A 13,118-nucleotide genomic window follows, 5' to 3' on the forward strand; every position below is an offset into this window, starting at 1 on the left:
AAAACGTCACGCCAGGGTAAGCCTACACGAAATGCAGCCCTTATTTTAAGTGTTTCTAAAATCTCCTATGGGAAACATTGATGGTGGGAAAACGATTGGAACAGTTTCCCTGTTTGACCGCTAGGTTTTATGGGTATTATGGCTCATACTGTCATTCTCTATTGCCACACCTGTAGGGAATCGTAGGAACAGCCCCTGCTTGGCAGTGCAATTTTGACTGATTAAAGTCAAATCATAGGCTTTCAGCATCACCAGTCTGGTATCCATTAGGTTAGGACACCATCAGCCTCAAGCCACCGTACACCACGTCATCGAGCCACAGTCACCTTTCACCTACCATGGCCAAAACACTGCCAAGCCAATTACAAACTCCAGACAATTACTATGTATACCATTAACACCGCCCAGGTACCATACCTCAGTTTAACCACGTCGAGGCACTATTCTGTTTTCTGTGATTTAACTGTATGTCTACACAACCAAAACAGCACAGGGTCTCTCTGTGGTCATTTGGATGCTATTGCACCAAGGCTTGTGGTTTTGCTTTGAGTGACCTCACAGCAGCCTTTCCTATAGCTCTGTGTTGGCTGGCTTCCAGTGGTAGGTGAGAGGTGGTGGTGGTCTAACCTGGCTTTTGTTATGCAACACCTGGCCAGTAATAGCACTAATGCCATTTAAGGTATTGTTATACGAGTATCTAAGCCTTTAGGGCACTAGTACAGATGTAGGATTTTAGCCAATTTGCTACAGCAGGAAAATAATCCTGCAGCAACAGGAAATGTGAATTATATGTGGATTATAATTAATGGCTATTTTTGTAGGGGTTGACACACTTAGGCAAATCAAGTCTGAAACTTGAAAGTGGAAATTACACATTTTAGAAGTATTTTTAAAACTCATACACTGCTGTGCAGGAAAATCCTCCGCAACAAAAGAGAGATCAAATTATGATCCTACATCTGTACGTGTACTATACTGGGCATCTGAAGGAAACAGTCCTACTTCCATGACTGGAATTCTCTGGATGGTCTATTTCAAGCAGAGAGAACCCTCACACACCCTATTGACTACAAATGTATAGAAGGCCTAAATCTGACAAAAGGTGTTTTTTGCTATGATGCATTTTTTTCTTTGCTTTAAAAAAATAGTTGTAGTGTAGTGCAGGCCAGAAATGTCCAGTCAAACTGACACCACATCTGGATTTCTTCTTCTTAACGAGAATCATTCTTTTTTTCTAAGACAATTTATGAAATGTTTTCATATTTAACAAAATGTGCCCAATGCTGCAACAACAAATAAAGTACAAAAACAATAACTAACAACACAAACTAACAAACTAACAAAAACTAACAAACTAACATACCATACCATAACTAACAACACAAACTAACATACCATAACTTTCTGATAAGTCATACTTCATGGACATGATACTTCTTTATGTACCTTTAAGGAAAAGCAAGAATTGCTCCCATATCTCTTTGGAGTCTGTATTACTTTTCTCCAGCCTTTTGGCTAACATAATCTCATAAAATGTTGTATTTTATCAACAAATCCATCCATTCTGTGAACACTGGCTCATTAGTGCTCTTTTCTCTTCCTGTCACCAGAAAGGCAAGAATCTTCCTTTAAGGAGGCATTCTGTGATTCCAAAAATAACAAAGCCAACCGACAATGTAACCAACTGACATTAGGACTGACATCCTCCTGAGTCCTAACAACTCCTTGTTGTCCTCTCTAATGGACATTTGTTTTTGGTCCGTGTCGCTAAAGGTCATACATGCCACTGTGTTAGGACCTGTTGTGGCTTTGAGAAGACATTCTGGGCTTTTCACGTGGGGGTGTCACCTTCATCATTTTTTCTTTCTGGTTTTTCAAAATGGCTACCATCACAACTACCATCAAAATTAGCACATTTTATGCCAAGTGTGTATAGTTGTGTAATTGTAATTTTTGTGAGTTTGTTACTCAAATTGTTTCTAATAGATACATATCTCAGCAATAGATTGGTGAGTTTTCAGAGCAGTGTAATATTTTTTAAATATCAAACACATTAAATAGGAGCTTAAGAGCCTGTTAATACATGTCCTCTGTATTGGACAGCAGGATGAAATAACTATGGTTTTTACCTACTGTCCCTGTTTACTGCAATGTAAAAAAATTCCTATTTACTATCAACTGAGCCAATTGAGTCCTGAGTCCTAATGGCCACTACAGTGCACATACATTTTGCTACACTCCAAACTCATCATTAAGCTTGAGTCCCTGGGTCTTGACCCCGCCCTGTGCAACTGGGTCCTGGACTTCCTGACAGGCCGCCCCCAGGTGGTGAAGGTAGGTAGGAAACAACATCTCCACTCCGCTGAGCCTCAACATTGGGGCCCCAGAAGGGTGCGTGCTCAGCCCCCTCCTGTACTCCTTGTTCACCCACGACTGGGTGGCCATGCACGCCTCCAACCCAATCATCAAGTTTGCAGACGACACAACAGTGGTAGGCTTGATTATCAACAATGACAAGACAGCCTACAGGGAGGAGGTGAGGGCCCTCGAAGTGTGCTGTCAGGAAAATAACCTCTCACTCAACGTCAGCAAAACAAAGGAGATGATCGTGGACTTCAGGAAACAGCAGAGGGAGCACCCCCCTATCCACATCGACGGGACAGCAGTGGAGAAGGTGGAAAGTTTTAAGTTCCTCTGCGTACACAACACGGACAAACTGAAATGGTCCACCCACACAGACAGTGTGGTGAAGAAAGCGCAACAGCGCCTCTTCAACCTCAGGAGGCAGAAAAAATGTGGCTTGTCACCAAAAACCCTCACAAACTTTTACAGGTGCACAATCGAGAGCATCCTGTCAGGCTGTATCACCGCCTGGTACGGCAACTGCACCGCCCACAACCGCAGGGCTCTCCAGAGGGTGGTGCGGTCTGCACAATGCATCACCGGGGGAAAACTACCTGCCCTCCAGGACATCTACAACACCCGATATCACAGGAAGGCAAAAAAGATCATCAAGGGCAATAACCACCCAAGCCACTGCCTGTTCATCCCGCTTCCATCCAGAAGGCGAGGTCAGTACAGGTGCATCAAAGTTGGGACAGAGAGATTGAAAAACAGCTTCTATCTTAAGGACATCAGATAGTTAAACAGCCATCACTAGTACAGAGAGGCAGCTGCCTACCTACAGACTTCATGTCATTGGCCACTTTAATAAATGGAACTCTAGTCACTTTAATAATGCCACTTTAAGAATGTTTACATATCCCGCATTGCTTATCTTATATGCATGTACTGTATACTGTATCCTACACTATCTATTCTATACTATCTATTGCATCTTAGCTACTCTGTCACTGCTCATCTATTTATTTTATATTTATATGTTCTTATCCCATTCCTTTACTAGATTATGTGTATTAGGTTCTGTTGTGGAATTTGTTAGATATTAGGTTTTGTTGTGGAATTGTTAGATATTACCTGTTAGATACTGCTGCACTGTCAGATCTAGAAGCATAAGCATTTCACTACACTCGCAATAACATCTGCTTACCATGTGTATGTGACCAATACAATTTGATTTGATTTTATTTTAGATTGATAAATTTAAAACTTTTTTTTCTTTGTAAATCCCAAACCCTTGTGATGAAAAAATATATAATTCCAGAACTTTTTTTTGCTGAATCTCGGTTTTTGAATGCCATAATAGTATACATCTCGCCCTGACAGGCAAAAGCAATTTTTCGATGCTAACCAACATGTTTCGACAGAGATTTTGAAGAATACATCAACCTGTCTGACTATAAGTACTCTAATAAACTACAGTATAGGTATTCTAATATACTATAGTTACTATAATATACTACAGTATAGGTACTCTAATATACTATAGGTACTCTGATATGCTATAGGTTTGGATTTATGAACTTTAAATCCTTATTAATCATTAGTTGTAATAGAGAAATGAGAGGTGTCATAGCCGAGGGGCTACACCAGAGGTTAATGGTTATCTGTAGGAGGAAAATATATGGTGGGGGAAATTAAGCTTGGAATGTACTGACTGTAGGGAAAGCGATCACATGTGGCAGGCATTGATAAGGGGAGAGAGCCATGGATTAGTGCAGAAGGGGTCGAGGTCAGGTCAGGTCATGTTAAGGGAGAAATAAAAGTTTATGGCCCGTATCACTTAGTGTCCTGCCTAGCAGTAAAGATACAATGTTTGTACAGATGTGTAGGAGGAGACTCAGCCTAGGAGAAAGGGTTAAACATCAGTGCTTGTGTGAAAATGTCTTTCTCTAATGTAGCTGTATTGACCCTCTGGGAAGAATAAACTTGGTTTAAGCTTTCGTAGTGTTTTTACTCTGAGAATTAGAACCTAACATTAGGCACTCTAATGTTTCCAACTGTCACACCCCATCAGAACCCTAAATATAAGCTTTTCTTTACGCCATTGTTTTTTTTTTTTTTTTTTTTAAATATATGTTTGTGTGCATGTCTGACACTATTACATGTATGTGTGTGTTCTTGTATGTGTTTATTTTAATGAGAGTGTGTACAAACACCTGTACGGCATCAGCCTCAGGCAAACTGGCATTAGTTGTAAAAACACTGCCACTTAGTGTCATTCAAATGTACTTTTATTATGTTTTATTTTGACTTTTCTTTTCTTTTATCTTTGACCATCATTCTCTCTCTCACACAACAACTCCACTCCCACTTGTCTCCAATTCCACATACCAACCCTCAGCTTCCCTCAGTCCATCTCTGCTGGCCACCCACTTCGGGTTTCTACACAACACATATCTTTCAACTATGCTGTGATGTTTAACGTACAATTTCAATCTATCTAATCGAATAGAATCCACAGATTACGAGTTGAAGATAAATACTTTTACTAAGAGTATTAGTATATTAGTAATTGACTGACCTGGTCTCTCCAGATCTCCTAACAGTACTATTTCTAGGGTAAATTTTAGATCAATGCTATACATTTTCAGCCATTCCTGAACCTGAGACCAGAAACAGGCTACCTGAGGGCAATACCAAAATAAATGGTCTATTGATTCTGTATCCTCACTACAAAATCTGCAGAGCTTCAATGATTTTACGCCCCAAATATTCAACATTTTGGTGGTGGCAAGAATTCTATGTAATAATTTTAGCTGAAAAGCACAAAGTCTTGAATCTTGCGTTGTTTTATATATCAACTTATACACCCTGTACCATGGAATCGGTATCATCAAAAATCTCTTCCCAACTATTTTGCAATCTGTATGGCACAGTTGTCAACATCCTGGACCTCAAATGAAACTGGTATACTTTCCTATTTATGTTATTTTTATTCCTCCTGTAACGTGCGTCGTTGTGAAGAGGTGCAGCGTGGAATTCCTCCTGTAACGTGCGTCGTTGTGAAAAGGTGCAGCGTGGAATTTGTTCATCTTTGTAATTTAATGGAAAACTGAACACTTTACAAATAAACAAAACGACTGCCAACAGTTCTGTCAGGATAACTAGAACTAAACAGAAATTAACTACCCACAAAACCCAAAGAAAAACAGGCTGCCTAAGTATGGCTCCCAATCAGAGACAATGATCTACAGCTGTCCCTTTATGAGAACCATACCCGGCCAAAAACAAAGAAATACAAAACATAGAAAAAAGGACATGGAATGCCCACCCTAGTCACACCCTGGCCTAACCAAAATAGAGAACAAAAACCTCTCTATGGCCAGGGCGCGACACCTCCGCCAGTTTTGATTCTTTATATTGGGCAGACAGACCAGTTCCCTACCTCCTCCCGCTGCTACCATTTTTGTGGCAATGCTGTAATCACTCTTGGATTGAGCAGACCTTCCCGTACAATTCTGATAACTCCATGAAGGACATAACTCTACCATTACAAGTTACAATACCATTTAAGAACAAAATACCCTTTTCAAACATCTTTCCCATAAATACAGGTATTTTATCAACCAGCACATTTGAGTTCAGCCATAATATTTGTTGTAATATTTGTTCTATCTTTTCAGGGGGATGACATTGAAATTGTAGCCAGCTCTGCAATGCTTGTTTGAAAAAGAGAGATACTTTGAAAAAGTATAATTTTCAATTAATCGAAAATGAGACATGGTGTAACGGGGGTCGTATAAAGGGGACCAAGGCGCAGCGTGTAGAGTGCTCATATTTACTTTAAATGAATATACTTGAACAAAACGACCGAAAACAGTTCCATCAGGTGACATACACTAGAAAGAAAACAACTACCCACAAAACCCAGGAAGGAAAACCCCTACTTAAATATGATCTCTAATCAGAGGCAACGAGGATCAGCTGCCTCCAATTAGAGATCAACCCAAACAATCCCAACATAGAAATAGGAAAACTAGAACTTAAACATAGAAATAGAAAACATAGAAAAACACAAAAACACCCCATGTCACGCCCTGACCTACTCTACTATAGAAAATGACATCTTACTAGGGTCAGGACGTGACACATGGCAATCTGCACAAAGGCAAAAAGGCAATTTTTAAACAATGGATGAGCTTTTCTTAGTAATTTACTTGAGAACCATTTAGGGTTCAAATAAAACTTTTGAATGAGTGAAGCTTTTAGAGAGAGGTTTAGTGCTTTTATATTTAATAATCCCAACCCAGACAATTCATATTCATTATATAGATAGGCTCGTTTTATTTTGTCTGGTTTAGCGTCCCAAATAAAGCGAAATATTTTTTGCTCATATGATTTGAAAAAGTAATTATCAGGAGTAGGTTAGCGACATAAGTAAGTGAGTAAACTGAGATATTATTAAGGAGTTAATCGGGGCAATTTTTCCATAAATAGACAGGTATTTACCTCTCCATGGTTGCAGGATCTTGTCTATTTTTACAAGTTTTCTATTGAAATTCATTGTGGAGAGCTTATTTATGTCTTTTGTGATATGAATACCGAGTATGTCTACTTCACCATCAGCCCATTTTATAGGTAAGCTACAGGGTAATGTAAAAGTTGTATTTTTTAAGGATCCAATACGTAATATTGTACATTTATCATAATTAGGTTTTAGTCCAGAGAGTACAGAAAAGTTATCTAGATCTTTAATGAGACATTGCAGGGATCTAGCTTGCGGACTTAACATAAAACTTGAGTCATCGGCATTCATGGACACCTTTGTTTTTAAGCCTTGGATTTCTAATCCTCTAATGTTGTTATTGGATCTGATTTTAATAGCTAACATTTCGATGGCCATTACGAATAGATATGGTGACAGCGGACACCCTTGTTTAACTCCTCTTGACAATTCAAAACTCTCTGAGAAGTAGCCGTTATTTACAATTTTACACCAGGGGTTGCTATACATTATTTTTTACCCATTTTATAAGAGAATTACCGAAATTAAAAAAATCCAGGCATTTATAAATAAAATCCAGTCTTACTTTATCAAATGCCTTTTCAAAATCCGCTATAAATACCATTCCTGGCTTCTTACATGTTTCATGATGTTCTATTATTTCTAGTAGTTGTCGTATATTATCTCCAATGTATCGTCCATGTAAAAAACCTGTCTGATCAGGATGAACAATACCTGGTAAAACCCTTTTAATTCTGAGTGCTATGCATTTTGCTAGTATTTTTGCATCACAACATTGAAGTGTAAGGGGCCTCCAGTTTTTTAGATAGACTGGGTCTTTATATTTGCCATCTGGGTCTTGTTTAAATAATAGAGAAATCAGACCTTCCTGCTGAGTACCTGACAGACTACCATTTCTATAGGAGTAGTTAAAACAATCTAACAATGGAGCTTTTAGTACATCAAAAAATACTTGATATACCTCTACCGGTATACCAGCAAGCCCTGGGGTTTTTCCAGACTGAAAGGATTTAATTGCCTCAAAAAGTTCTTCCTCTGTAATTTGGCCTTCGCACTGATCTTTCTGTACATTTGTTCATTTTCCATTTTTTATATTATTTGGAAAGAATTCCTTACCATAGTCTTCATTCAGTGGGAGAGGATGAGACAGAAAAGAGAACATCTGCCTAAAATAATTAGCTTCCTCTTTTAAAATATAATTCGGAGAATCATAGATGACTCCGTCTTCAATAACGAGTTTCTGCAAATTCTTTTTGTTAGCGTTCCTGTATTGGAGATTCAGGAAGAATTTTGTGCATTTTTCTCCATATTCCATCCAGTTTGCTTTATGTTTGTAATAGATTACATTAGATCGTTCTTGAATAAGTTCCTCAAGTTCTTTTTGTTTTTCCTCTAACTTATTTTGTATCTCTGTAGTATCGTTTTTATTGCTATCTACCTGTACTATTAGTTCATGGATTTTTCTTGTTAGTCTTGTCTCTTTAGCCAGAAACTGCTTTTTTATTATTGATGAATATTGAATTGAATGACCCCTGAAGGTACATTTAAAGGTATCCAAAACAATAAGGGGATTTGCTGAACCTATATTATACTGGAAAATGCAGTTATAAATTATTTTGTCTTAGTTAAAAATAAGTTGTCCTCTGTAAAGGGATTTATATGTTTGAATGTAATGATTCAATAATTCTACCCTGAGACTTAACTATTAGGGATATGGTCTATATAGTATGAAGAATGAGTAACTAAAGGGTTAAACATAAGTATAATGAGGTTGGACTAGGATAAGAGAAGAATGTGTGTCTGTGTGTTTAAGTCAACACCAAGAACTGTTAAACTGTGGTTGACCTGCTCTAGCTTGAACTCTGAGGGTTTAAGATATGAGAGGGAGGACCCCTCAAGGTTTCCCTAATCTCAGAGCAATGAAACTGTAGGCTGGGTAATGATCTACAGTGTTAAGAGATCTGGGTCTTAATGTTTGTGTGTATGTGTGTGCGTAAATACGGAGCCTGGTATATAATGATGTCTCTGTACAATGTATTTCAGAGCGCTCTCCTGAAAAAACACTTCTGATTCTTGTAAACTGGGCCTCCGTCTGTGTTATTCAACCAGAATCTTACACATTCTGGGTGACAGACTGAGTATTTTAATTGAAGTTAACATTGAGAACAAAATTATCATAACATCCTCCTGTAAACTTTGATTACATTTCCAATATCCCCATCCACGTGGAACATCTATAAGAGTTATGTGAATGCCAATTAGATGATGATCCGATCGCATTCTGTCTCCTATTAAAACTTGTTTAACCTTTGATGAAAGAGACAAGAGAGTAGTCAAGACGACTAGCTTGATTAAGTCTCCTCCATGTATATCTCACTAGGTCGGGGTTTTTAGTCTCCAAATATCCACTATTTCTAATGTGTCCATAATATCTGTGATTTCCTTAAGGGCACGGTGATGGTAGTTTTACGGTCCATTGAGGTACTTAACACTGTGTTATAGTCTCCTACCATAATGATTAGATCATTTGCTTCCTGTAAGTTCAATAAATTGGTATAAATGTTTTCGAAGAAGTGTGGATCATCCTGATTTGGACCATATAGATTAATGAGCCTCTTTTCCGTCCACTTTCATATTTAAAAGGATCCACCTTCCTTGCGAATCATTCCTGACTATTTGCACATTCAGATCAAAATTTCTGTTAATTAATATCATCACACCCTTTGAGTTCCTTTGTCCATGACAGAAAATTATTTCACCACCCCATTCCTTTTTCCACGCAACTTCATCTAAAGATGTAGAGTGAGTTTCCTGTAAACAGTATATGTTATATTCCTTTTCTTTTAGCCATGTAAAGACTGATCTTTTTTATAATCTGCTAAACCGTTACAATTATAACTAGCTATACTTATTTCACCCCTTACCATAACTAGATACTATTCTCAGGCTAAATTGACCATAATTAGTGCTTGTAAATTTACTGCCATCAGAGGTATTATGAAGGTCAAAACTAGAGCTTTCAAATGTCTGATATTTAGAATTCAAGAAATAGGATCTAGCAATATTTGTTTTATTCCCTTGCCTGTGCCTGTAAGCCAATGCCACAGATGTTAGAAAATTGAGACAAATTATGTGTGTAACAAATCTGAGTAGGTTGATGTGTATGATATTGGATGTGATATAATGAGAGTGTGTATGATGTCTGTAATAGAGTAAGACTATATTGTGTGATGTCCAAATAAATAATAACTCTGCCAATTTGCATGGTTGAGTGTCTATGTGTGTAACATGTAGTGCGTATAGCCTTAATATTCATGATAATTGTAATCCATATTGTATCACCATCATAGTTGCATCATAATTACCTTTAACATAATTGAAAACACATCCCAGCATTTCCATAGCAATTGACGTTTCACATGATCATGAAAGAAACTGAGAATTAGAACCTAACAATAGGTACTCTGTTTCCAACTGTCACACCCCATCAGAACCCTAAATATAAGCTTTTCTTTACTCCATTGTTTGTAAACAATGTATTTGTAAATTAACACTGTATGGCCTCAAAACATGTTTAAAACTATAATTTGGATCTCATGGATGGTCAGTCCTTGCAATTGCTGATTAAGAGTACAGTACACACTCAAAAGCATCAGCCAATAGTACAGTGAGTTAAAGGATTGCCATTTGGTTGAGTGACAGACAAAAGACTAAGTAGGGAGTATGTCAGGACATGCCATCTATCCACTGCCTTAGACACTGTGAACCATCAGATCCTCCTCTCCACCCTCTCAGGGTTGGGCGTCTCAGGCTCTGCTCACTCTTGGATTGCATCCTACCTCGCAGGTCGCTCCTACCAGGTGGCTGGAGAGGATCTGTGTCTGCATCACGTGCTCTCACTACTGGTGTCCCCCAGGGCTCGATTCTAGGGCCTCTCCTCTTTCTCATTCCACCAAGTCACTCGGTTCTGTCATATCCTCACCTGGTCTCTCCTATCATTGCTATGCTGATGACACTCAACTACACATCTCTGCGTACCTGTCAGATATCTCAGCTTGGATGTCGGCCCACCACCTCAAGTCCAACCTTGACAAGAAGGAGCTGCTCTTCCTACCAGGGAAGGCCTGCCTTCTCCAAGACCTCTTCATCACGGTTGATAACGCCAGTGTCGTCCTCCCAGAGCGTGACCCTGGACAACACCCTGTAGTTCTCTGCAAACATCAAAGCAGTGACTCGCTCCTGCAGGTTCATGCTCTACAATATCCTTAGAGGAACACCTTTCCTCACACATTAAATAGTGCAGGTCCTGATCCAGGCACTTGTCATCTCCCATCTAGACTACTGCATCTCCCTGTTGGCTGTGCTCCACGCTTGTTCTAGCAAACCCCTGCAACTTATCTAGAATGCCGCAGCCCACCTGGTGTTCAACCTTCCTAAGTTCTCCCATGTCCCCCTGCTCCTCCGCACACTCCAGTGTCTTCCAGTCAAAGCTTGCATCATCTTCAAGATCCCGGTGCTTGCCTATGGAACAGCAAGGTGAACTGCCCCTACTTAGGTTATGCTCAAACCCTACATCCCAACCCGAGCACTCCGTTCTGTCACTTCTGGTCTCTTGGCCCTCCCACCGCTATGGGAGTGCCCAGTCAAAGCTCTTCTCTGTCCTGGCACCCCAATGGTGGAACAAGTTTTCCCCTAAAGTCATTACACCGGAGTCCCTGCCTATCTTTCGAAAACATCTGAAACCTTACCTTATGAAGAGTATTTTACCTTAAAGAGTATCTTAAATAACTCTCATGGCGCATTCGGGCAGGTAGCGTTCTCCTGACAACCGCCAAACCCATATTTGTCCGTCGGACTGCCAAATGGTGAAGTGTGATTCTTACCTCCAGAGAACATGTTTCCACAACTCCAGAGTCCAATGGCGGCGAGCTTTACACCACTCCAGCCGATGCATGACATTGCGCATGGTGATCTTAGGCTTGTGTGCGGCTGTTTGGCTATGGAAACCCATTTCATGAAGCTCCCGACAAACAGTTATTGTGCTGACGTTGCTTTCAGAGGCCGTTTGGAACTCGGTAGTGAGTGTTGCAACTGAGGACAGATGATTTTACGAGCTACATGCTTCAGCACTCGGCAGTCGCGTTCTGTGAGCTTGTGTGGCCTATTACTTCGCGGCTGAGCCGTTGTTGCTCCTAGACGTTTCCACTTCACAATAACAGCACTTACAGTTGACCAGGGCAGCTCTAGCAGGGCAGAAATTTGACGAACTGACTTGTTGGAAAGGTGGATCCTGTGACGGTGCCATGTTGAAAGTCACTGAGCTCTTCAGTAAGGCCAATGTGTGTCTATGGCTGTGTGCTCGATTTTATACACCTGTCAGCAACGGTTGTGGCTGAAATTGCCAAATCCACAAATTTGAAGGGGCGTCCACATACTTTTGTATATATAGTGTAGCAACCTTAAGAGAAGATAAGAGTGTCTGTTTTAAATGACATTTTTATTGTATGTGTGGGGTACAGAGGTAAGCTAGTCATTAAAAAAGAATGTTAAACACTATTATTGCACACAGAGTGCGTCCATGAAACTTATGTGACTTGTTAAGCACATTACTCTTGAACTTATTTAGGTTTGCCATAACAAAGGCATTGAATACTTACTGACTGAAGACATTTCAGATTTTCATTTTTAATTAATTTGTAAAAATGTCTAAAAACATAATTCCACTTTGACATTATGGGTTATTGTGTGTACACTTAGAAAAAAGTGTTATTTTGCTGTCCCCATAGGAGAACCCTTTGAAGAACCCCTTTTGGTTCCAGGTATAACTATTTTGGATCCAGGTAGAACCCCTTTGGGATCCATGTAGAACCCTTTCCACAGAGGGTTCTACATGGAACCCAAAAGAGTTCTACCCAGAACCAAAAAGTGTTTTCCTATGGGGACAGCCGCAGAACCTTTTTGGATCCCTTTTTTCTAAGAGTGTAAGCTAGTGACACAAAATATATATATTTAATCCGTTTTAAATTCAAGCTGTAACACAACAAAATGTGGAAAAAGTCAAGGGGTGTGAATACTTTCTGAAGGCACTGTATGTCAGGAAATGCCTAGGGAGTAAGTCAGAACATGCCTAGGGAGTATGTCAGGACATGCCTAGGGAGTATGTCAGGACATGCACTCTTGAATGATCAGGTGAGAGCTCACCTTTTTTTTGGCAAAAGACCCAGAGATTGCTTAGTTAATGTGATTGAAA

Source organism: Salmo trutta, chromosome 12 (assembly GCF_901001165.1).
Source record: "Salmo trutta chromosome 12, fSalTru1.1, whole genome shotgun sequence".
NCBI lineage: Eukaryota > Metazoa > Chordata > Actinopteri > Salmoniformes > Salmonidae > Salmo > Salmo trutta.